Source organism: Lepidochelys olivacea, assembly GCF_965140295.1.
Source record: "Lepidochelys olivacea isolate rLepOli2 genome assembly, chromosome: 4".
Lineage (NCBI taxonomy): Eukaryota > Metazoa > Chordata > Testudines > Cheloniidae > Lepidochelys > Lepidochelys olivacea.
In genome coordinates, this window is record NC_140414.1 from 25,503,885 (window position 1) to 25,525,140 (window position 21,256).

The window sequence follows — 21,256 nt, forward strand, 5'->3', positions numbered from 1 at the left end:
TTGCAGATGACACTAAACTGGGAGGAGTGGTAGATACGCTGGAGGGTAGGGATAGGATACAGAGGGACCTAGACAAATTGGAGGATTGGGCCAAAAGAAATCTGATAAAGTTCAACAAGGACAAGTGTAGAGTCCTGCACTTAGGACGGAAGAATCCAATGCACCGCTACAGACTAGGGGCCGAATGGCTAGGCAGCAGTTCTGCAGAAAAGGACCTAGGGGTTACAGTGGACTAGAAGTTGGATATGAGTCAACAGTGAGCCCTTGTTGCCAAGAAGGCCAATAGCATTTTGGGATGTATAAGTAGGGGCATTGCCAGCAGATCGAGGGACGTGATTGTTCCCCTCTATTCGACATTGGTGAGGCCTCATCTGGAGTACTGTGTCCAGTTTTGGGCCCCACACTACAAGAAGGATGTGGATAAATTGGAAGAGTCCAGCGGAGGGCAACAAAAACGATTAGGGGACTGGAACACATGACTTATGAGGAGAGGCTGAGGGAACTGGGGAAGTTTAGTCTTCAGAAGAGAAGAATGAGGGGGGATTTGATAGCTGCTTTCAACTACCTGAAAGGGGGTTACAAAGAGGATGGCTCTAGACTGTTCTCAGTGGTAGCAGATGACAGAACAAGGAATAATGGTCTCAAGTTGCAGTGGGGGAGATTTAGGTTGGATATTAGGAAAAACTTTTTCACTATGAGGGTGGTGAAACACTGGAATGCGTTACCTAGGGAGGTAGTGGAATCTCCTTCCTTAGAAGTTTTTAAGGTCAGGCTTGACAAAGCCCTGGCTGGGATGATTTAGTCGGGGGTCAGTCCTGCTTTGAGCAGGGGGTTGGACTAGATGACCTCCAGAGGGCCCTTCCAACCCTGATATTCTATGGTTCTATGATTCTATGATAAGCACATGGGTGGTCCTAGTGACTTCAGTGGGACCACTCCTGTGCTTATATACTTTGCCAGATCAGTTCCTGTAGGCCAGTGATTCTCAACCAGGGGTATGTGTATCTCTAGGGGCACTCAGAGGTCTTCATGGCTAGGAAGGTATATCAGCTCATCTAGATATTTGCCTAGTTTTACAACAGTCTCCATAAAAACCACTAGCAAAGCCAGTACAAACTAAAATTTTCATAGACAATTATTTGTTTATACTGCTCTATACACTGAAATGTAAGAACAATATTTATATTCCAATTGATTTATTTTATAATTATATGGTAAAAATGAGAAAGTAAAGCAATTTTTCAGTAACAGTGTGCTGTACGCTTTTGTATATTTATGTCTGATCTTGTAAGTTTTTAAGATGGGGGTACACAAGAGAAATCAGACTCTTGAAAGGGGTACAGTAGTCAGAAAAGGTTGAGAGCCACTGCTGTAGGCAGTTCCACTCTCTGCCACAGCACCTCCTGGTATTAGAGCCTGACATTGCAGGGGTCTTCATCTCCAGCACCCCATTACCCACTTATTTGGCCTTGCAATAGCCTGTGTTTAGCTACACATTCCATGACGGAGCCCTCTGGCCAGGTTGCTTTTTAAGTTCAGACCTCTTCCAAGGTAGCAGAGGACAACTGAAAATCCAAATAAATGTCTAAACAAATTATTTTTCTGCACCTCTTGGGTTATACTGAAGTTCCTTGCTCTTCCCACGGACTGTATAACTCCTTCTCTGCTCCTTTAGCTGAACACTGCCTTCCAGGACATATCTCCCTGGAGGCCCTGCTTCTTAGCGGGATTCCTCACTGCCAGCCCTCCCCCGGGGACTCCCGAACCTTTCAAGCCCTCCCTCGAGAGTCTACCCCACTCCCTTTGGTTCTCTCCAACCCAGCTTCCTGAGGCCCTTCCGGAAGAGAAGAAATTTCCATTATTCCTCTTTACTGGCTCTCTTCCCTCACTGAGTTTTCTTCCTGCTCTGACCCTTTCACAGCTGGGATCACTAATTGTAACTGAGTCACCAGATCAGGATCAGCAGGGAGTTAACAGTCACCTCACAGGCAAGGCTGAACCCGACTCATTTTAAAGGGCCAATCATGCCATGTTGGGGGTGTCTTTGATTTTTCACCTACATTCTTGTGCCCACCCACTCCAACCTCTCACTTGTCAGATCCATAATCTTCACTGCATACATCATGGTAAAAATAAAAACAGAATATACAAAAGAATTTATCAGAAGATTTTTTTGGTGTATTCATCACCATGTGAAGATATATTGAAGATCACAAGGTAATGTAAGGCTACTATTTATAGGCCCAATCCTACTCCATTAATTGAAAGGGGAAGCTCCCACTGAGTTCAATGGGAGCAACATCTGGCCCTACATACAAGATACCGAATCACAATATTGCAGTGAAACAACAGATGTGCTGACGTTAAATACGCTTTCTGCTTTTGCAGTGCTGCAAGTCGAAGAGGGTTCAGAGTTCAAATTGCTGGTTTCCCTTTAAAAATTTGGTTACTTAAGAGCCATCACTTACGGAATTGTGACATTCTAATTTGTGCAAAACATCCTCTTGCTGCTGCCCGCCCCACTTGTCTAGACTCCCCTCTGTCCCTCCACACAATCTAGCCAATTTTGATGTGAGAGCCTTTTCTTAGAAACATTCTGTAGCCTTTGTGTGTTTCTCTGCCTCCCTGACCCTTCATCTCATTTCAAATCTCAAATAAAAACAACTCTTATCTCCTCCCTTGCCTAAACCTTTTAACAGCTGCTGTTATTTAACTCTTCACTGTATAATTCCCAGACAAAATCTTTATTAAGATAGAATCAGAAGTTAGAATGTGGAAAAGACTTAGTCTACCTAGACCTGGTCTACCTCCATGCCAATGTAGGGTTATTCCCTATTGTACATTTACTAGTATTTTGACAAGCCTAGCTTTAAATATCCCAACCAAATTAGCTTCTTCTGCTTCTCTTGGGAGAATATTTCACAGCCTAATAGATCTTAGTGTCAGGAAATTTTGCCTGATATTCATCCTAAATTTTCTTTCTTAATTTCATCTCAAGACTTAAGGATATCCCTGTATATATTGTAGGCACTGGCCCTATTATTGGATTCACGTGGATCAATCCTTGCTCTTGTGTGGCACCCCACTGGCATCAAGGATCTCACTGTAGTATCAGGGCCTTAAATAGTTCCTCTCTCTCTACTTGGTGTTAACCCCCTTCAAATGTTTGTCAGCTTATGTTCATCCATTCTCTGCTCATCATCTAGCCAAGCAATACAAACTAGCCAAGATTTTCAGAAGTGAGCAGTGATTTTGGATCCCAGATGGATGTTAAGAAGGCTGAGCACTTACTGAAAATCATGTATCCTTAAGGTATCTGAAGCTGGGCACCAAAAAATTGAGGCATCTAAAATCACTAGTTGCTTTTGAAAATCTTATCCACTCTGTATTTAACTCTTCATCTTTCCTTGTGAATCAATCCCTCAGTCCCCTGCTCATTTTTGTTGTTCTTCTCTACACTCCCTTCAGTTTCATAGTATCTTTCTGATAATACAATGCCCAGAATTGAATTCAGTAAAGAAAGCACTCCCCTAGTTTGCAGCTTGTGTGTAAGATGCTGAGAGGTCCAGCTGAGTTTTCTGTAAATAGGGTGCATGTTCGGGAGACCTTACACTGAAAGAGACACTAGCAACTTTAAAAACTTGTATTGTAAACACATTTCTTTATCTGTTACTGAGGACATACTGAAACCGAAACATTTTTTTAAATCCTAATTATTTATGCCACTTATTTCCTTTTTGTATTTCTCTCAACATGGACAATGAAAATAAAGTCCATTTCATTCTTGTTCTTAAAGCTACAATTATTGCAAAAGCATGTTTACATGTTATAAAACTGCTGTTTTCATGGGAATGCTTTAAAAAAATATTGGCCTTTCCTTGGGTAAAAGTTTATTTTTACAAAACCTTTAAATTTTGGATCAGATTTGCATTGACATTGCCCCTTTTAAACAAATGGAAGTTTTCTAATCCACTCATCTTTCCTCGCTCCTGTCAGCTCATGTTTTCTTGAAAAAAGAGAGCCATCACAGGCACCCCATCCCTCGGAGGAGGACCTAGTATCCCAGCAAGAGTGGGAGTGGGAAATAACTCACACAGCAGAGCTCTTATTCAGGACAGAGGGGGAAAAAAGCCCCCTTTCTGAAAATTCATCTAAGTGGCAGACATTGTGGGGAGGAGGAGAAAGGAGCCTTTATTCTCACTAGACTTCAGCTGGCCAGTTTTGGAAATTTTGGCTTAAGGGTTTTTGTTTTTGTAGAAAGCTTGTTTTGTATAATATTTTGACTCTCTGGTTTAATTGTTGTTCAGCTACTTTTAGCAAAAATCAAACAAAGGCCCTCCTTAAAATCCCCACTTTGGGTGGGGATTAATGCCCCCTTCCCAGGCTGTACTCCCTTGACACTCTAGACATCATACTCATTTATTTCTAAATAGTTAACAATGACTGCGAGCCCATACAATATTACATTAAAAAACTGCTTTAAAAGTTAAGGTTGCAAAGTCAAATACTCAAAAGCTAGGAAGTGCGAGAATTAAGTTGTCTGTGCAACAGCATCAGCAGTAGTTATCATTCTATATGTGGAGCAGCGAGACAACAAGGGAATGAAACACATTTTTACAGTGGCTTTCACAGCTATTTGCTAGACAGCAAAGAAAAACAGAGATTTAGGAGTTTCAGGTTCTGGTGGGGAGTGAGTCTGGTGGGCACAGACCCTTCTGCCCCACCTTCAGGCATCCCTCATTCCAATCTCCCAACCCCATAAGCACCTATCTTCCCCACCCCAGTTCCTGCCCTTGCCCCTCTCCCATCCCTGCCCACCTTCTGCTCCTCTCTGCTCCTGCTCCAAGTTCTTGATTTTGTGCCCCATCACGTTGACTGGAGTGGCTCACGAACATGGGTGCCAACCTGAGGGCAGACTGTTACAAACCAGGGCACAAACTCCAAACTGGTTGTGTGTTCTATAATTAGATTTCACCAACTAAGTATCAAGTGTGAACTTCTCAAGCACTAAAACAATCTTAACATGAAGTCACAGTCAGAGCCTTGGGCACTCTGGTCTATCCTGCCACCCACGCAACCCTGCCTTTGTGATAGATGGTCCCTTACACCAAAAATCACAACAATATTCAGGTTACTCCCAGTCCCAATGGATCAGTCACTTATCCCATTCAGTTGTACTTTACATCTCAAACCAAAGACAACACTTGTAGCTAATCCTGTAATAAACTAACTGAAGATTAACTAAGAAAAAGAAACAAGTGAGTTATTTACAACATCCAAGCAGGTAAACCTACACACACACACACGTTACAGACTTAGGTTTCAAAAGGTAATAGACGCTCCTGTAATATGCAAGCTCTATATGTAAGTTAGGACTAAGCAACTCAGGGATTCCTTGCTTATGCTTACAAATATTGCCCTCTCCAATTCCAAGCTGCATAGTGATAACAATTCCTCCTTGACAGGGTTTTTTATGCCCTTCCTGCAGCATTCAAGCTGTGGTGGAACAAGGGCCTGTGCACATACTCTCTTCATGGGTGGAGGAAGCAATCTATAAAGTCTTTTGTCCACTGATGTTCCACAATGGTTTGTCTGGAGTCTATAGGCCTTCTTTGGTTGGAGAGGAGATGATACCGCTTGTGGTAAACTAGTATTTCACACTTGGCATTGCTTCTCTTCTGACTGTGGGGTTTTACAGTTTTAGCAAATACTTTTAAAGTTACAGAGCACACTTCAATATGACCTTGTAAGATGGGATACAGATATTATAAGTAAGATTAACATATGTAGCATCCTACAGTCACTTCATGAAGTCTAAACACAACTATAATATCTGTTTTAACAATACTAACACACGGGTGACCAGACTGGTTTCCAGTTATGCATTTGTCAGTGTTCAGTGAGGCCCAGGGGCCTTGGCATGAGCTGGCTGGCACCTGGTCCGCAAGCAGCACACTCCATACTCTGGATCTCCACCCTGAAACCCCCATACCTCACCCCTCTTCCCAGGCTTCCAGATTGCGTTCTTCTTTTCTTGCATGCTGTCAAGTGGCCCCCAGCTGCCAAAATGAGCTGCGGCCTGGAGCATGCTCAATTGCTCTGTGCATGTGTAATCTGGTTGGCATGTAGTATCTGTGCAAGAATGGAGCATGCTCCGTGCTAACAGAATGTTCAGATAGTTTTGCTGCCAACCTCCGACAAGTCAGTATGGAGCACATGTGGCCTGAAATTGTTCTGGGGCTTTAACTTGAAGTTTGGGCAGATTTTCAAAGGAACAGCAAAAGGCATGTTCCTGTCATGAGGACAATGCCCTGCCAAATTTCAAGTCCCTGCTTCAAAGCTTGGAGATGCTAGAGCTTCTCACCGAATCAGTTGAAATACTTACTTTAAAATTGGGAAATCAACATGTTTTTCTCTAATCTTGCCCTCAGCAAGGAAATTTCCAACCTGAACAGTTAAAGTTTGGCAAACTTATAAGCAAATGAAAATAGAGGTCTTATAACGAACTGTGTCACACAACCTTAACTACGTGTGCAGTAAAATAGACCCATATGGATTCTAGTTTCTGATACTGTAGGAAAACAAAGCGGAGCTGGGGAGACGTTGCTGTCCTACAACCCTGAAAACAACGTGGAGAAGACAGCAGCCAGCCACCCTCAAGGAAACAGGCCATCCCTCAAAGAGGATGGGACAAGAGGAGGCATGAAAAATAAATATCAGACTGCCCTCTCCTATTAAAAAATGGCAAATGGGACACTGGGTAACAGAGAGGTATGGTAGTGTGATTTCTCCGATCTCACTGGCAGAATGTGGCCGCTCAGCTGGGAGTTTAGACCTCCGTGGTAGGGATAGCCTGGTCCTTCTGCCCAGCTACACTCCTGTCCTCAAGTTACAGGCTCCCTCACCCAACTCTTGGGTCCTCTCCCTCCCTTCCGCCCCAACTTAGAATGATGAGGTTCCCAGCTCAGGGGGTTCCTTTTCCTTCCACTTCTGCTAAAGGGATGGTATCCCTGGACAGGGTTTACTGTGGGAGCATAGGTTGGGGGGGCATCTCCTTCGCTCCCCCACGAGCCCCCCAAGGATGGGGTTCGGTGGCAGATCTTGGCTACTTCCCCCACTCAGGAGGACGGGGTTCCTGGGAATCCTCCTCCTCTACGGGCTGGGGCTGCGGGCAAGGATCCTCTCTCCCTGCCCTCCCTCAGCCGGGTGTCTGCTTCTCCTCTCCCCCCAGGTGGCAAGGGGGTGCCTGGGGGAGGAAGGGAGGGCGCCCCCCGCACCTTCCCTCCCTGCCTGTGGGGCAGGCAGCGCAGCTCCAGGCCTGGAGGTTGGCTTAGTAACCAGACAGCCGAGACCTGCCAGGGCCCCAGCACGGGGCGGGCTGGGAGAGGGAGGAGGGGGTGAGCCCAGCCCAGCCCAGCCAGTCTCAGCGGCTGCTCCGCTGCGAGCGGGGCGTGTGCGGAGGCCGGAGGGAGGGACCGAGAGGCCGGCGGGGGAGGCCGCCTCTCCGCCGCTCGTTACAATGTTTGCAGCGCCGGAGCCCCACTAGGCTCGCCTCGCAGGCGCACCAGCCCGGGCGGGGGCAGGCGGGGGTGTCCCGCGGCAGCGGGGCTTGTCCGCAGGGTCTCGGCGGCTGCCACAGGGCAGAGCCGGGGAGCTGCAGCGAGGCGAGCGGGCGGCGCTCTCTGCCGCCTCCTTGCCGGGCAGGAGCGGGGGTGCCTGGGCTGGAGGAGATGCTGCTGCTGCTCCCCTTTGCCTCCCTCCCCGGGCTCTTCTGCAGACTCCAGCCAGCGCCGCTGCGCAGGGAGGGTGAAGGCTCAGGGTCCTCGTCTCCATCACCCCCCTGCACGCTGGGCTTGGGGCTCTAGACCGGCGGGTAAGTCTGCGTGGGCTTGGGGTTTGTTTGGGGGGTTGTTTTTTCCCTCCCCCTTTGTTATGAGAGAGGAACTCCAGGTGCGAAGTTTGGATCTGGGTCTTGAACTTTCCCAGACTTTGGGAGGGTGTTTGCTTATGGGTTTTCCTCTGGCCCCCCTCTCTCATAATGACTCTTAATTATGCTTGTATGGTGCCTTGAAGATGTGTAGACCAGTGCCATGTAGCAGGACTTTGCTTTTTCTGTCTCCAGTTCTGGTTTTAGGGGGAAGTGTCGGGCTAGGTGGTTAGGGTTGCCGCTCTTGGGAGGCGGGGCGGGGGACAGGCAGCCCCCTGGAGAAACCGAGCAAACTGGATGGGTGCAAGTCGGTGGTTTGTGGAGTAGTGAGACTTCCAAGCTTGCCTCCTGAGGAAGATCCAGGGTTGGGCTGTGTGGGAGGGTGATAGAGAATATTTACAAGCTATTCTGCTGTAAGGAACATTTTTCTTTAGTTTCACCAGGATTTTCAGGGTGTGTGTGTGTGTGTGCGCGCCTGTTTGTTTTGCATGAGGCTCCTCTTGGTGTTAGTCATTCTGGTTGCACATTCTTAAGTTTGTGAATGAAAACTCCAGCAAAGAAAGAACTTATTGTGCATAGGAAAACTCAGTGCATATTAGTCACTCCAGTTGTCTGTGTTCAAGACTACATAGCAGGCCCCTGTCTGTTTCCAATTTCTGAAATGATTGTGGAAATTCTATGTCGCATGAGAAGAATGCTGGGAGGAGGGAGCCTAGCACCACATGAAGCAAGTGGTTTTATTATTATTGCTGTTTTTCCATTACTTCCTGTCCAAAGACCTCTGGGTTAAACTAGACTTCAGGGTTCTCAAAACAGTAAGTGTACATAGCTGGAGCAGAGGAATTGCTGTGTATTTGCAGTAAGAGCTGAACAACTGAAGGGTTTCTTTTAAAGCACTAAAAGTTAAAAACTTCTTATTTAAGAGAAGATTCTTGCTTAAACTCTATCCACATTTTTGACGGGTGAGGGATAGAAATCAAGAGTAAATCTAATGGCCTGTGATGAGAAATAGTGTAGGTTTCATTGGCTTTTTATCTCTGTATGATCAACACCTCAGCAAACCACAGGATAATCTCGCTCATATTGTAGACTGTGTCGTTCTCTTTAAAAATGGCATGTTTCAAACAACAAAGGCAGTGACTTCATAGGGAGCCATCAGGTGCTTCTCTGTACCCCACCTGTGTATTGGGGAACCGTTTTTTTGTAGGCAGGCTCTAAATTAAATGTAGGGCATGAAGACTGGGGATATAAAGATGACTGCAGATTATCTATGTCTAGGCACCTTCTTAGGGTGTACATTCTGAAAAGTAAATATAAAAGTCCTTCATTATAGAACTAGCCAGGATGGTAACAATGATGAGTTCCCAAATCCCTGAAATGGCATGTATTGTGATTGTACAGTATAACTGGGTCAATGCCATACAATTATGCCAAACTTTCTGCTGGTGTTGGAATGTTCTGAGGAAAATCTGTCATTGAATACATGAGTACTTGAAAGGTAAAGATTTCAGTTAATATAATATCTGATCCTACTAGGTGGGGCTAAGCACCCCCAATTTCATGCTCAGCACCATGTCAGGATCAGGCCCGTCATATTATTCCCTCTCTGTACAAACCTTTGGGTTGGAAAACAATGGATATGTTTAAAGAGGCTTCTGTAAGAAGCTGGAGCTGGAAGCTAGAAATAAACACCAAATCTTAGATAAGAGAACAGTTTAAACAGTAATATTCTTTTGTAACAGTGGTTCGACCTTTTTTCATTTGCAGATGCCTAAAAATATTGAAATGGAGGTGTGGACCCCTTTGGAAATCTTAGACATAGTCAGCAGACCCCAGGTTGAAAACCACTGTTATATAAGAACAACTGATGGGAGACAAACTAATGCTGTTTTTACAGTGATTTGTTTGGTAGTTCAGTTGCAATACAGTGTGTTGTCACTGAATGGCTAGCAAGTCTACCCATCTATTTATCTTTCATGTAAGGCTTTTGTATTTTATCCTGCCTGCTTCTTTTCTCTGCCACATGTGCAGTCTTTCTGCAAATGCTGTTTACAAATAAGAATGTCTTAAAATAAGACAAGAGTGACAGTAAGAGACAAATGATCTTAAAAGTAGGTTTTGGGGGTTTGGTTTGCTGTTTTGAAGATGCACAATTCTGTTTACACTGATAAAAAAGTATAATCGTTTTTCAAACAGTGTTGTCTCATTTTTTTGTTTATGTGATAAACAAGCATTCCTAGTACAAATGGGTATATTAATGTTTGGTTTTTTTAATAACGCCCAAATGGATGCTAACAACATTGTAAACATAAACAAGACAGGTATCTTCCCCAGCTAGTTTGCAGTGTAAGGCCCTGATGCTGCAAAGGCTTAAGCATGTGCTTACCTTTACACACTTGGAGTACTCCATTGACTTCAGCAAGATTATTCTCAATATATAAACTTAAGCATGTGTACATGTCTAAGTGATGTGGAACCAATGAAGTGGGCTTATAAAAATGGAGTGTGGAATGGTCAGAACCTGAGGGCAACATTAATTTAGCATTGTCGAATTTCCATGTCCTGGAAGAAACAGTGAGGTGGGTGACAGGAAAGCCAGGGAAAGGAAGAGGGTCTCTCAGCCAAGGTGAGAGGTTATGAAGACATGATTTTGGCAGTCGTGATGGAAAGGAAGAGATCGATTTTGGAGATGTGCTTTTTTCCTTCACAGCAGGACTTCGCAACCATCTGAAGTTGGGGTAAAGATAACCAGTGAATGGTTCCAAGTGCCTTGCTGATAAGTCTATTTTAAAGCACGCTACAAAGCAGATCTGAAACTGGTTGCAGTTCTGAGGTAACAAATCAGCACAGGGTTTTTTTCTCCACAACTGAGTACATGGATGAGTAATAATAATTAGGACTTATACAGTGCTATATATCTTTAAAGTGCCTTCCAAATCTTGGCTCTCAAGCCCTAACCTCTCACCACTCCTGCGAGGGAGGTAAGTAATTAGTCCCATTTTTATCTATCTGTGCAGGATCTTCTATGGAACCCATTTTCATAGCATAAGTAACTCGGGTGAAGAGACATTTAAGGCTTTTTGTAATTGCTGGGGCTTCTGGGCAACACAGTAAGTTAAAGAGTTTTCAGATATGTTTATTATAATAGTGCCCAGAGGCTCTAGTCGGGATTGGAGTCCTCCTGTGCTAGGAACTCTTTAAGGCCCTGTGCTGAAGAGTTTGCAATATGGCTGTCCCTTTTCCATTCTTATGAACATACATTGTAGCTAAGTATGCAACAATCTCGTTTCGAACTTCATTTGTGCTCCATACTTGTGCAGGGCTCTGCTCTCAGAGGTTCCAACTGCAGGAACAGATTTTTGAGCTGGATCAAAAGCCTGCTGAAGTTAATCAGAAAACCTTCATTGGCTTAAATGAAATTCAGATCAGGCCCTTAGAAAGCAAGATTTACTTTTGAGTAGATTTTAGCATATCTATCTCACAAGAGATCCAATTCCGATACCAGTGGCACATCTCCCATTGATTTCACTATGAGCTGGATCAAACTGAAGAAACATTAAGTGTTGGCCTGACTGCCATGTCTCAGATATTCTACTTGGAAGTGAAGGGAAAGTGCCATTTCAGATGTGGATCTGACAGAAGGGTTTTGTCAATATATTCCGTAGGCCATTTTGAATGCACACCCCTCTCTCTTCTATACACAACTCTGCCTATCTTTTAGTTTATTGCGAATTGGCTATTTGAATTTTACTATCTCAAAAGAAGAGGTGACAGTCAATGAAACAAGGAAAGTCTCAGTGTATTGTACAACAATTGAGAAAGTATCAGTAAACAATTGCTTTAGGTTATCACTTTCCACTGGACAAGTGAAGTTGGACAACGAACTATGTATGTCATAATAAGTTAATGTGTTAACCACTGTGAGCCACTAATTAACAGTGCACAACTGTAAGGAAGAGTGGAATTTCTTACAGAAGAATTTCTCACCTCCACCTAAAGTAAATAGAGAGAAGCTAGCACGTACAGATGGGGAGGAAGAAACAGAATCAGTATGGCTGTATTTATGTTGTCTAATCTTCTGCCTAACCTACACCACTTATGCAGATGGTGAGGATGCAGGCGTAGTCTTGGTGCATCCTTGTCTCTTAGAATGCTTTCAGATTTGGCAAACGAGCAGATTTCTGTTCAAGGGTAGTAATATGTTTTTTAAATTTGTAAGGCACTTTTCGTGATAGAGCTCTGTCCTAGTTAGCATAAAAAACTTCACACCTAATATCATGGCGGTGAGAAGGTTTAGGTTCTCAAACTTTTGTTTGCTTCTCCATATATGTATTTCGGTAAACGTAATGTATCAGTTCAACATGACTTAGAAATGGCTCTTGACATACTTAGTAAAGTTATTTGTGGTAGTGTTGTAGCCATGTTGGTCCCAGGATATTAGAGGGACAAGGTGGGTGAAAGCTTGTCTCTTTCACCAACGGATTTTGGTCCAATAAAAGATATTACCTTGTCTCTGTACTAATTAGAGGACAAGATATAAAAATAGAACTGTACTTGGTGATTTTTTAAAGGGAAAAGCTAGGGAGAACACTCTATATTTAAATAATATGCACTATAATTCTCAGGATGAATGTTGGTTATTTGTATTACAGTACTTTCTAGAGGGCCCAGTTGATCCAGGCATTGTTGGACTCGGTATTGAACAAGCATATATCAGAAGAAGTTGCCTGTCCCAAAGAGCTTATGATCTAAGTAGACAACTCAGATAATGGACAGGAGAAAGGAAGGAGTAATAGCTATTCCATTTCATGTATGGGGAAACTGAGGCACAGATATGAAGAGACTTTCCCAAGGCCACATTCAGTGTTCAGAGTTCCAGTTCAGTGTGTTAATCACAAGACCATACTACCGATAAAACTATTATTTTTCTTGCAAAAACTCAGAATAACATCTCTTTCAAGTTCTGTGTACTGTTGCCTTCATAGGACGAAAAGCGTGTTACAATTTTTGAATTGAGCAGGAATTTTCAGAACTCCGAATCAATGGCTTTCCAGATTAGGGATATTTGTCTAGGATAGAATATTATTCTCTTGCCTTGGGGTAACTTCTAGAAGGAGACTTCTACTGAACTGAAACTTGTTTAAAGAAATAATTTGAAACAGCTTTAGATGGACTACTCATGTTATCTTCTAAAACTGGATTATTGTATCTAATGTTTTTCCGGGAATATCTGTGAAGAGGCAGCTTAGAAGTGGCATATCTAAACTTGTCCAGTATTGTATAAAAAATGTCTTGCACTGAAAGACCGCCTGGGCGGCTATTCTGCCTGTGCACAATTAGATGATTTGTAGACATGCTGCTTGAAATTGGTGCTACAACTTTAATAGGAAACACACCTGTTCTCTCTCCTTTCTTTCCCAACGCTGTGAAAGTATGGGTTGGGCATATTTGGGCTCATTTTCAATCCACCAGTGAAGATTTGGCACCTTAGTGAAGAACACCTCTCTACTCACTTGGTGTAAATCATCTCCCAACTATAAGTCGAGCTATACAAAATCCTCAGTTCTGCAACTCAGAACTTTAAATATATCCCTGAGAAGCACAAGTATTGTCTCAAATCCTTACAACACTCAAGGAATCTTTCACTGCATCTCGTTAAAGCTAATGGAAGGTTGCCCTGTAAATTCTCTGCACATTCAAGGAAGAAAGAGATCTTCAGACCTATACAAGTGCGAGGACGTAGGGTCTCCAAACGACTGCCAATTCAGAGGCAAAAGTTCACATTGGATAACTTAGTAGAAACATCATGTTCACATATTTTTTTTCCATGTAATGGAAGGGTAACTCAAAAATCAGCCCTAAGTTTTTAAGAGTCTGATATTTGACTGAGACCTTAACTCTGCCTCCTGTTTTTTCACAAGCAATTTTGCAGGTACAGTTGATTTCCTCAAGATGTGGAACAGACAGATTGCACCAACACATTAGGTACTAGGAGTCCGTCTAAAACAGTGGTTCTCAAACTTTTGTATTGGTGGTCTCTTTCACACAGCATGCCTCTGAGTGTGACCCCCACCCCTTATAAATTAAAAACTTTTTTTTATATTTAACACTATTATAAATGCTGGAGGTAAAGCGGTAGAGAGTGACATTTAATAACCTTGCGAACCCCCCCCCCATGGGGTCCTGACCCCCCAGTTTGAGAACCCCCGGTCTAAAACTATGGATTCTGAAAATCAGGTCCTAAATGTTCTTTTAAAAAGTTAGAATCTCAACAATAACACAACTTTTATTTTAATTAAGATTGCCTTTTGTTGACCCTTTGGTATTAGTATATTCTTCTCAGCTTCAATGTTGAAAACCAGGGTTGTACACAAAGTGGTCCACAGTAGAATGAAAATTAATATTACCCCATTGTTAAAAGGCATGACATACAATACATTAAAAGTTTCATGCCAGTTCTACACTCTTCCTTCTGTTCCTTATCTGAATACAGTACAAAGTGCTATGCTCTTGGATTGGAGAGTCCATCAAATCCTGCTTAGAAAAGAACCAGCAGTTGAGTATAAGGCTTTCTAAGTTATTACTGTGTGCGGACAGAACATGGCTTATCTCATTATCACGAAGATTATAGATACTCTAATTTGAAACTCCTTGTTTGTGCAATGGAACTGGTTCCCAATGATTAACTTTATACTCAGCCCAGCTGAGGGTTTTTCCCCTTTAATATTAATCTCTTCTCTGAACTGGATTTATATGCTGGTCAGATACAGTATCTACCATTTTTCATATAAATATAAGTGACTGGTTTATGTAGAGAGTATAAAAATGAATAAACCTGTAGTGATCCCTGTACTAACACTTCAGTGAGGTCAGAGAGGAGAATGAATGTAGATGAGTAATTAAGATAGACATTTACCAAAAGCCAGATTAGTCAGAAGCTGTGCTTCAGTTTATTGCTGATATGTGGTAAACTACAAAATTCATAATAACTAAACCCTTTTTGTTCAGTGTTAATTTTATTGTAATGTAGAGCTTTTTTATTGTTCTGTTAAATTTATTTATATATTTTAAATAATGTTTCCTCAAATAGAAGTGAAAATGAATGTAAAGCTTTGCTTTTAGCCCTGATAGAATTAAATAGTTGACATTATTGCATTTTTATTTCAGTTGGAGCTTCTGTTCATAATGGCAAGGTGAACTATTTTAATTATTCTGTGATGTAAGCTTCATGCCTGAATGTGTTACAGAAGGGCTTCATGGAAAAATTTAGATTTTGATATAATTTTATGTATTCAACAGCTCTAAAGTGAAATAAAATTAGTATTTTATTTCTAAGGATTACTCATCAAAATATAAACCGGATGTGCATTGCACATTAATGATGGACATCTGTTACTTGTTCTCACCATCTGTCAGTCTCAACCATTTATTTTGACTTTACCGTAAAGGAGATTGGGATATAAATCTAAGAAATGCAGAGATCACGGTAGTAGAAATTGAAACTTTTATGATTTGTGTGACATTTTGTCAGTAGCACTTTTGTTTCTTTTAAAGCCATAACATGCAGTACTGTTTCTTGAATTGTTGTCTGGATTATTATTTTTTTTGTTGGTGGCATGGATTGTTTAGAACAGTCTAATAATCCATCAATCAGTTTAATCAAATTTACTCACCTAATTGCAACTCAAAGTTCAGTAAACAGTGTTTATAACCAGTATTTTACACTGCAGAGTCTCTTTTCTCATCATGTTATTTAGCTTTTTAATGGGGGAAATGGACAGTTTGTGTCTTAGCATATTTGCTATGTTACTAATAAATTGATAATCCTCCTTCATGCTTGATTATCTATTGTTATGCATAAAATAATGGCTTGCTTTTTAACAGCTTAGCAAAGGGCTCAGTCCTGCACCATAGAATTGTATGGGAACAGGAGCAGACCCAAAATGACACTGGAGGGAGCATTCCACTGTACCATTGGAGACAGTGTTGTATATGGGAGGAAGTCTTTTAGACCATTAGAATTAAATTAGTTGGGTCAAGCATAGTTACCTCACATTGCAGAATCAGTTCTGGCTACAACTCTCAGACGAGGAACTCTTCATATTATAAAGTAGTCTGACTGTGATATTATGTTAAGGCTGTGCAGATGACATGTTGTTTAATCCACCCTGGCAGAAAACCTTTTCCAACTGAATAATAGTCAATACAGTTATATGAATTCTCCTCTTCTTCCCTTCCCCCGCCCCTTCACATTGCTGAAGTGTTAATGTCAGAGACTAGTTGGAAATATTTTGTTTTGAGAGAGCGTCTCAGTAGAATTTGCCACATGTTACTGCAGGCTCAGGAGTTGTACAGTTATATGTGTATGGAGGGAAAGTATAAAGTAGCTTAACTACAGAGTATATGTGAGGTTCCAAAAACAACAAACTGCAAAAGACAAATTCTTCTTTTCCACTCGGTTTTTGACATTGTCTTTGGTTATCAACTATAACTGATTTTTTAATACTTTTTGTTGTCATTTTGAAATGATTTTGCTTGCATCTTTATTTTCAAAATCGTGGTTTCAATTATTTTTATTAACTTAACTACTGAGAAATGAAGGAATATATCCACTGAGGTAGTATTTTAGCCTGAAACTACAGTCAAAAATACTTATTTAAATAAGAAAAAAATGTTTGCCTACTGGCTGCTACTGGAAATCTATAAGTGCTGCTGGGGTTTAAAAATAAGGACACATCTACTAACTCCATTGAAATGCATTGGAAATTGTTTTGTCTGGGTTTCCTTTTGTAGGAAGGGAGGGGACTATCAACATTCTATTTTTAAAATGGGCAGAGTTGGCATGATGATGATCTACCTGCTAACTGATGTTGGAAACCATAGGTACCGTGACTTCTGGTGAGGAAACGTGATTAAGTTAACACTTTAGTATATCGTTTGGAAACCATTCGCTGACTTCAACAGATTTCTTCTGATGCACGAGCTCTGGTGCTATTTATCTTGCATCTCTATATGTTTAAGAAGTAGACACCTTCATATCTTAAACCTTCATATTTTGTGCCATTATATGCTACATTTCTTGCTGTAGTGTGCTCAGTCATTAAAATCACTTGATTGACTTTAATAGTGAATTTAAAGATTATCTGATTATAAAAAGTTGGTAGTAGGCAGCACTGAAAAGTTTGTTTAATCAGTTAGAGAGACTCATTATCATATAGCGAGCAATTTTGTAGTTAAGTTGTCACATGTATGAAACAGTCAAATCAGCCTGTAAGGCTTAGTATATGGGTTTAATGAAATAGTTGTGCATGACACTCTTATATTTCATTAAAATATTTTTGACTGTATAGAAGTATCTGATAGGTGTGTGAAACATGTTCTCCCTTAGGAATGCCATCATTAAAGTCTCCTCATCGGTATGACAAAGTGTTTTGAGGGGAATTATTTCATCTGTACAACAATATTTGCATACTTCTATCAGAAAATCACTCTACCTCTCTTCCTGTAGTTTCCCTTAGGTCTGTGGCATTACCAATCTTCTATCATTTGAAAGAGCTGCCATGCTCTACTGATTTTTAAGACTATGGCTCTTAAAGGTGAACTGCAAAGAAAAAAGGTTGGGCTTGTGCTTTTTTGCTGCTTTATAATGCATAAAAAAGTCTGCATAAAAAGATGCTTGGTTTTTTACGGTAGAATAGCAAGTCCTTTCTAGCTTGGAGGACTATGGTGACTAGAGAATTGGTGAGATGATGACATCACAAGGACTAAGAGTGGAAGTTGGGCAACAGAGAGGAAGGTTGTTAATCACTGTCCACATTTTTTTGTTTAATTTCAGTGACTAGTGTTTTGGAGAGAAGTCTTTATTAGAGACTCATAACCCTCACCCCCTCCGTTTAAGGTGTGAAAGCTAATATATATTGTCTATAAGCTCCAAAATCAGACAAAAAAACCAAGAAGAAAATCCTAAAATGAAAAAAGGCAGAAATCTTTCTTTTCATTTTCTCTTTCAAAGAATCAACAACAACAAAAAGGCCCAACTTTAAAAGCAAATGGATACCCTAGCCCCACATTCTTATTACCCACTGGAGTATGAGTAAGTAACCACAGGTGGATCCAGCTTCCGTTTTCTGTCCGCCAGGTATAAACGAATCCAAAACAGACTTTTTTCCTTTAAGGAATGCCTCATTTATTGATAACAGAAAATAAAATGAGTAAACCTTACTCTTAGAAACAGTCTCTAGTTCCATCTGAACTCCTTCTACCTAGGACAAGCCTCTGGTGCCTTCTTTCCAAACCCTTCTTCTCCACTTCAAGCCCCTTGCCTTCTGGGTATACCTATTCTCCCCCTCCCTCTCTCTGGGTTACCCTTCAGTTACAAGTCTCTCCCCTTCAGAGGGATTTTATTCTTCCCCTTCTGGACTGCTCAGGCAGCCTTCTTATAGGGCTACGGCACTCCCTTGCTAATTGGCTAATTACCAGACCCCTGGAGCACCCAATTGCTCCCAGCTGGTCATCAGAGGGGTGTCAGGGGCAAGTAAGGCCCAGATTTACCTTGAAGGGCCAGTTGCTCCGTGACACAAACTTTTTACAGTTTGTGTTTTGGATTTGTGTCGGTCTGTACAATACAGCGTATCCACTTTCCACTAGGACAACCTCAAAGCATTTTTGTTAGCTTCCAGTTTCAAAACAAAGGTATTTACAATAAAATATTAAGGAGCTGACTTAAAACATGGTTTATTCCATTTCCTCACTTTAAACAGGGATTGATTAAAGGATGGGGCAGTGCTCTGCTTCATTGCTGCCATGACGCAGACAAGTCACAATGGTTGTACCTGAGGAGTGAGGAACACAGAATAATCTTTGTAGATGAGAGACACTTCCACAGAGCTGAAGCTATGCAACTGAGGCACTAAAGTAGACAGGATTTGCCCTTTTGGGCTGCATTTCTTTTGTTGTTTTATCATCCTTCCTCTCATGGACTCCTTCCAACCACCCTTCTCTCCTCCACCCTGAGAAGAAGGAGAAAATGCAGGAAAGGTAAGCAGTGGTGAGAGTAGATTTATATGTCCCATGCATCCAAACTTTGGAGGCAAAAAATGAGTGAGGAGGCATGGGTGAGGAGCAGAGAGAGCCTCTGTGGGCCTCTTTACACCAGCTAGGAAACCTGTCCCTGCCCTTTATACAAAAACTATTAAAACATGGTGTGTTGTTAAAGGTTTTTCCTAGTTGTGGAAAGGGCCATATACTGAGTGGTTGAGTCTGTTGCTTCATTTTGATTTAAAAAGCTAAAATTAACATGACAAATATTAAATGGATTAAAAACTGGCTAACTGACTGATCACCAAATGCAACTGTAAATGGGGAATCATCTTCGAGAGGCTCTTGGCCCTGTGCTAATTAACATTTTTATCAATGATCTGGAAGAAAACATAAAATCATCACTGATACATTTTGCAGATGACATAGTTGAGGGAGTGGTAAATAATGAAGAGGACAGGTCACTTGGTAAGCAGAGTGCAAACAAACAGCATGTGTTTTAATACAGCTAAATGTTAAAAGAAAAGGAGTACTTGTGGCACCTTAGAGACTAACCAATTTATTTGAGCATAAGCTTTCGTGAGCTACAGCTCACTTCACTGGATGCATACTGTGGAAAGCGTAGAAGATCTTATTATGTACACACAAAGCATGAAAAAATACCTCTTCCCACCCCACTCTCCTGCTGGTAATAGCTTATCTAAAGTGATCACTCTCCTTACAATGTGTATGATGATCAAGCAGGAGAGTGGGGTGGGAAGAGGTATTTTTTCATGCTTTGTGTGTATATAATAAGATCTTCTACGCTTTCCACAGTATGCATCCGACAAAGTGAGCTGTAGCTCACGAAAGCTTATGCTCAAATAAATTGGTTAGTCTCTAAGGTGCCACAAGTACTCCTTTTCTGTTTGCGAATACAGACTAACACGACTGTTACTCTGAAACCAGCTAAATGTTAAGTTATTCATCTTGGAACAAAGAATGCAGGGCATGTTTACAGGATGAGGGACTCTATCCTGGGAAAGAGTGACTCTGAAAAAGACTTGGGGATCATGGTAGATAATCAGCTGAACATGAGCTCCCAGTGTGATGCTGGCCAAAAGGGCTAATGATATTCTTGGATGTATAAACGGGGGAATCTCAAGCAGTAGGAAGATTATATTACCTCAGTATTTGGCACTGATGCAGCTGCTGCTGGAATGTTGTGTCTAGTTCTGGTGTCACAATTCAAGAAGAATGTTGGTAAATTGGAGAGGTTTGAGAGAAGAGACGCAAGAATGGTTTAAAAATTGGAAAACATGCCTTAAAGTGATAGACTAAGGAGTTCAACGTATTTAGTTTAACAAAGAGAAAGTTGGGGGACGGTTTGCACACAGTCTACAAGTACCTACATGAGGAACAAAAAGTTTGATAATGGGCTCTTCTCTCTAGTAGACAAAGATATAACAAAATCCACTGGCTAGAAGTTGACGCTAGACATATTCAGGCTGGAAATTAGGCACGCTTTTAACAGTGAGGGTATTTAACCATTGGAACAATTTACCAAGGGTTTTGATGGAGTCTCCATCATGAACAATTTTTAAACTGAGATCGGATGTTGTTCTTAAAGATGTGCTCTAGTTCAAACAGGAATTATTTCAGGGATCCTATGGCCAGTTTTATACAAGAGGTCAAACTGGATGACCACAGTGGTCCCTTTGGACCTTATAATCTATGAAAATAAAGCCCTCATACTTTGGTGGTGTGTGGAAGTATAAATCTCTAAAATGTAATATAAAAGGTCAGTGGTAAGCAATTCAGAAGGATTTGGAGAGACATAAATCAACTTGTTCTGTTGAGGAATAAGATTAGCATCTATTTGGGCTCTGCTGTTGTTCACCATACCAATTTTGCTTTGTAAAATTGCACTATGATGTTTAAAGTTCTAAACTTACTTAAACAAGCGGATGTCTTTTTTTGCCACACCCCAATTACCTGCAGCCAGTCCTCCTGGGAAGGACCTGAAAATGGAGAAAAAAAAATATGATACACTATTTAACAATGTCGGTTTGTTTTTCAAAGCATTTTGCAGACTTGAATAAATTATTTTCAGTGCCTGCTTTGCTCAGATTGGAGAAAATTGATGACTTTAAAAAATAGTTTGGGGAGCAGTTTAACGGCTTTATTTTATTAATCTGAATTACAAGTTACTTTTATTTTGAAGCATATTCTTTGAAGTTGGAAAGCATACTGTCACTCGCCCCAGTGTGAGATTCCTGCAGTACATACGCACAACAGTGTGTTTTCCCTTGT

General features: G+C 41.4%; 1 protein-coding gene across 10 annotated transcripts in view; it reads left to right on the top strand.

The window, feature by feature from the left end:
- Positions 1 to 7,473: 7,473 nt before the first annotated feature.
- The window catches only part of PTPN13 (protein tyrosine phosphatase non-receptor type 13), a 185,796-nt gene continuing 172,013 nt past the window's right edge, over positions 7,474 to 21,256 (top strand). For 7 of the 10 annotated variants that reach the window (XM_084626908.1, XM_084626911.1, XM_084626912.1 and 4 more), the window contains exon 1: positions 7,751 to 7,873. The gene's annotated coding sequence lies outside the window, so the exon portion shown is untranslated. Of the gene's footprint in view, positions 7,874 to 21,256 lie in introns of all 10 variants that reach the window. The other 3 variants (XM_084626914.1, XM_084626915.1, XM_084626909.1) reach the window with 2 other exon arrangements.